Below are 5,887 nucleotides of genomic sequence, written 5' to 3' on the forward strand. Positions count from 1 at the left end.
AGAGAGAGAGAGAGAGAGAGAGAGAGAGAGAGAGAGAGAGAGAGAGAGAGAGAGAGAGAGATACATAAGTGTTAGTTTTCTGCCATATACCTGAAAACTAGCATAAATATTAGAGCAAAAGAAAGACCAAAAGAGAGATATTTCATAAAGCCAGGAATCATTGGCTAATGTCCCTGCTCTGATTTCTTGAGTGGGACATATTGAAGTGGCATTTGCTGGAATGATGGATGCTTTTCAGGGTCATATCACTTTTTCAGCAAACTTTATTCAGGAAAAACAACCGCTCTATCTTTTTAACCATATGTAGTGTTCCCTACTCCAGTTCTCTTCACATAGTCCTGGAGCGCCGTCTTTTGCTTTATAAGTAACTCTATGATTTGTGTGAGTATTTCTCATCTTTAAAAGTGAAATTGTACTCTGTCCTTCCAGACCCCAGTCCTTGTTGTGCATAATTTCTCCTATCACCTTGTTGGTGTAAATGATTAGAGATACCATTTACTTCTTATTGGTGAATGTTCATCTCAAGGAGCTTATGGGGGGAAGGTATCATTTTAAAGCTAGTTTCTCTAGCCTCAAATTAATATCTACAGAAAGGAGACAAAGAAGCCTGACACCTTGGGCCCCATGTTTTGCAACATTGTAAAACCTACCCAGATATATCTCAACTGCTGCTTGAACATGCTGGAGAGGTAGCTGCCACATTGGACAATTCTCTGTGGACAGAGTCACTATGGTATATCCCTCGCCACACACACTCATTCTGCAGCCCATCTTTTCTGCTGCTTGTGGCCTGTGAGTCCCTGTGGAAAACTCCTCATGTCAACCTTCCTCTCATTGTCAGTTTTGCTCCCTTGACATCAACTCCCACTTCTGCAGCTACTTAGAAATGAGAGCGCCATGTCTAACCTTTCTTGTTACTGTTTCTTACTCTTGGTTTGAACTGTGAAGACCAATGTAGATTTCTCTTCAACCAATACAAGACCATTATCCTTCCATATAAGATGCTTCATGGTTTCTTTCTCAAGGCCCTTCATAACAAAAAGCAGCAAGAATATTGTGCTCCTTCTGAGCTCCCTGGGAGACAGTGACAGTGTAGTCAGAGCACTGACCAAAGCTGCTAGACTGTACCATTTGCTGAGAAAAGCTGAATATGGGGCCATCTACACAAATTTGGTCAATTGAAATATAGGCGTTTCTGTTCTTCTGGTCTTTAGAACTCTCTTCCCTTTTTGGCACCTTCAACACGTGGTTTCCCCTGAATACTTCTTTTCAGCGACTTAGATAAGGCAGTAATGCAAAACTTTTTTTAAACATCTCAGACTCCTCCCCCTAATGTGAATATATCCTATAAGACTAAAGGGGCAACTCATGTTCTACTGGAATTTCTGTATTAGAGAAGACAATGGGTCAGCTTCTCATTAAAGTACCTTTCAGGGATTGTGGTAGTTGGAGTGAGACGTGTCTTCATGAGCTCACGTTTAATGTCACAAGTTGACAGCACTGTTTAGGGAAGTGGGACAACCTTGCTGGAGGAAATGCATCATTAGAGTGGGCTACAACAGTTCATAGTCTCATCTTTCTCCCAGACTGCTCTCTGTAACTTGTACTTAAGGTTAAACATGTGATCTCAGAGCTTCCTGCTCCAGCCATCTACTGTATGCCTTTTCACCATTATAGACTTGCCATCCAAAAACTTAAACTAAACTAAACACTGTTTTCTGTAAGTTGCTTTTAGTCGTGGTGTTTCATCACAACAGGAGAGTAACTAATAGAGAGGTCAACACTGGATCCAATAGTGGTTTATTATTCTCATATTTTTTTGAAACAGAAAGTAAGGACACCCAAAAGAAGTTTTAAAGCCAGTATTTGGTTAGTGGTGGGGTGGGCCATTCTACCAGGACTGGAGAACCCTCTGAATCTTTCTTTGTGTTTCTTATTAGGGATAATATGATTTTTGTTCACACTAATCCAAATATGGGATTACTGTTGCATTCAGTAGCCTCCAGATGCATGACTTGAGACTATAAATTGCAATCAATAAACTCGATCCCAGTAACTTATGAAAAGGAAATGTATTAAGTAGGTATCTGAGGGATAACAGGACCAATTGATTGGCACTTGAGTGATCAAACAAATCTGGAAATGAGAGAAGTGATGTGGACAGAAGTAAGAATGCTGCCCTCTCATCTCACATAAATGCCCTCTCTGCATCCTTCTTGGCTGCACACAGGATAGACAACCACCTGGCTTTATATAGCCCATAGGCATGCTACTGAAGTGTAAGTGCCTGCGGCCACGGGTTACTGGCTTCCTGGAAGGAAAAGATGGGGTTTTGGATGGGAAAGTCTTCAAGAGAAATAACAAGGCAAAACAAAGTTTTCTTATCAAGGCCAATGTTTACTTAAGAGTCTGAGTTTATAAAGGGGAACCCATCCCCCACCATGCCAGGATCTCATTGCTTTGTCAGGATAGTGTCAGAACAGGATCAGCCTCTCAGCAGGTGGTGGCATCTTGGAGGAAAGCCACACATGTGGCAGGACAATGGGCTTTACCTAGGTTGGCAGACTCCACCCTAGGTAGGCTAGCGCACTGTGGCAAGACAGGTCTGAGCAGCCTGCTCGAGGCTGGGGGAAGGGCACACTGAAGTTCTCTAGGGATGAAGGAATAGAGAAATTGTCCTGGAAAAAGCAGTCTCAGTCAAAAGGCTGAAAGATAAGCGAACTCCCATAGGAGGGAAATTATTCAGAGAAACTGGAGTGAATCTGGGTAAATTAAAGTAACAAATGATCTTACAAAAGAGTGCAAGGCTTTAAAGTCAGGCAGGCTCATTTACTAAATGCGTGACTTTGAACAAATTACTTTCTCTCCCCAAGTTTCAGTTTTTAAGTCTATAAAATGATAATGATATTGGTGATGAAAATGACTTTCTGCTTTGTAGAATTTCTCTAAAAACCAAACAAAGCTTTAGAACTCTTTGGCCCAGGAACCACAACAAAGCAGACACAATCCATCCACCATTACTGCCCCATGCTTAGCATACTCCATTTCCAGAAGAGACAGAAGATAGATGTTGACTCAACCTCCTTCCTCACCATTAGTTGCCCTTATAAAACAATGACTTCAATAGCATTGTCTTGGAAGATGCTCTTCATAAAGTGTCAACCAGAAGGCCTCCAGCAGCCCTCATCTCAGTACCAGTTGTAAGAACGATGAAGTTCCCTGTGCTTTGAAGCCAAGAAGGAGACCATCTCTGGGCACATGCCTCCCCAGGAGAAGCAGGTTGTGCATGTTAGATCCATGAAAAACTGAAGTCCAGCTAGTGTTTCCAGATGACATCTATAAGTTTGGAGACAAAAATCAACTGAGTGAATCCTACTCTCAGACACTGTGGTTCCTAATTCCTGTGAGATGATATTGAAAATCTCAGAGTGCTAAGACAACTTCTTTGTTCTTCTATATGCTATGGACTCCGGGCAAGACTCCTGGGCTTTTACTGGCTCCTCAGAAGGAACCATGTAGGCAGGGAACGGGGTCATGTCATGAGACAGAGTACCACCACCCTCCAGTCAGAAGCAAGCATGCAAGGGAAGTGCTGGAGAGAGAATACATGAAGTGTTTGTTTTACCCCAACCAACACAACTCTGCTCAAGTATGTGTTGGAGAAATGTGAACGTACTTTATTCATTTGATTTCTTTACATATTGTTTTTAATTGTTTTATGAGGCTTTTATAACTGATGGCATTCTAAATTTATGTTCATATTATACATTTAGAACCACCTCTCTCTCTCTCTCTCTCTCTCTCTCTCTCTCTCTCTCTCTCTCTCTCTCTCTCTACCTCCGTGTGTGTGTGTGTGTGTGTGTGTGTTTTCTTTTTGGGACACAGTTTTTATATAACCCAGGCTGGACTCATATTCTTCCTGCCTCAGCTTCCCAGAACTAGTACTGCAGGCATCTACCACTAGATATTTCTATATTTTTGCCTATAGAATTTAACTATGTGATCTTCTGAGTTTCATAATTTATTCAGCCATTTATTTAGCAGTGGAAATTTACAGTTTTCGAGTTTCCATCATTTTAGCTCGTGTATTAGTAAATAATTTTAGAATTGACTGCATTTCTTATACTTATAATAGTTTGGTGATTACACTTGTTTTTAATATCTACTTGCTTTATCTCATGTCTTGAACATTGTTAACACAATGCATAAATTATTATCTACTTCGATTTCAGTCAGAAATAAGATAAAGTCTTGTTCACCCCCTCTGTCTCTCTTCTGACACGTCAGCTCAGCATTTATTCCTGCTTGGGCTGTCTAGGGTGATTATGTTTAAGACCATGAACTGTTTTTATTGGTTTTAGAAGACACATGGCAGCTGGTGCATAGTGCAGCTACCTGCAGAAATCAAATCATTTATCTTAAGAAACTTCTCTTGACACTAACTTATTTAATAAAAAGGTTGCCTTCTATATTGTAAATTCGAGAAAAAAAAGCATAAGAAAAGTACTTCAGAGAGAAGGGGACAGGAGAACATATATAACTTTCATAGGCTGACCTCTGTAAACTATTTCCCAGACCTATGTCCTAAATTTTCCAACATCTTTCAAAATATATAGAAAATGTTTAAATGGTATTGCAAAAAATTGCATATCTACCAGCAGAAAAATAAAACTAGATCCATATCTCTTACCTTGCATACAAATCAATTCAAACCAGATCAAAAACATTAACTAAAAACCCTAAACCCTGAAATTTCCAAAGGAAAACTTAAAGAAACACTTCAAGGTATAGTATAGTCAAAACCCTCTTAACAGAACTCTCAAAGCAAAAAGATAGCCCAAGAAGAGGCAAATGGACTATGTGAAATTCTAAGATTCTTGTACATCAAAAGAAGCTGACAAGAGGGTAAACTGACAGCCCATAGCCTAAAGCTTTGCCTGCGATTCTTTAGTCATTGGGCTAATAAGTAGGATACATATATAACATTGACAAAACTGCTAATCAGTAAATGATTCGGCGAACTAAACAGTTCTAAAAGAAGGAAAACTAATGGACAATAAATGTTTTTTTAAAACTGTTCAACATCCTTAGTAATGAAGGAGATGCAAATTAAAAATAATTCAATTTTCATATTACCCCATTCAGAATGGCTACCACCAAGAAACTAAGTAATAACACATGCTGATGGGAATATGGGAAAAGATGACCCCTTATTCAATTATTGGAAGCATAAATTATCTAGCTAAACTAGATGTGGACACTTCCTTAAAAAATACTAAAAATAGGACTGCATTATGCCTTAGCACTATCACTCCTGGGTGTAGACCTAAAGAACTCTAAGTTCAGAGACACTTGTCCATCTATGTTGATGCTGCCTCCCCTGCCCCCACAGAATCAACAGAACAACAGATAAAAAAATGTAATACTTACACAGAATGTGATCTTATTCAACTGTAGAAAGCAAGAAAATCAAGAAACTTGCAGGGAACTTCATGGACCCAGACTCAGAAAGAAAAATACTATATCTTCTCTCTCATCCTAACATCTGAGGCCAGGAAACTACAAAAAAAAAAAAAAAAAAAAAAAAAAAAGCCCATAAAAGGGGAGATTTAGTGGCTTTACAGGAAGGATATGGGGGGACATGATAAGAATAATGCAATGTGAGACTAGAAAGGGCATAAGGGAGTAATGAGGACAGAATAGTACAAAACTGGTGGGTGGGGCAGAGACAGAGAGTGGAATGGGGCAAGAAACAGTCAAATTGAACTGTGTACACAGGAAATACCATTAAGGAATGGTGTTATTTTGAATGACAATTTAAAACAGAAGAGAAAGAAAGAGAGAGAGAGAGAGAGAGAGAGAGAGAGAGAGAGAGAGAGAGAGAGAG

The sequence above is a fragment of the Mus pahari genome, chromosome 8 (genome assembly GCF_900095145.1).
Source record: "Mus pahari chromosome 8, PAHARI_EIJ_v1.1, whole genome shotgun sequence".
In the NCBI taxonomy this organism is placed as follows: Eukaryota; Metazoa; Chordata; class Mammalia; order Rodentia; family Muridae; genus Mus; species Mus pahari.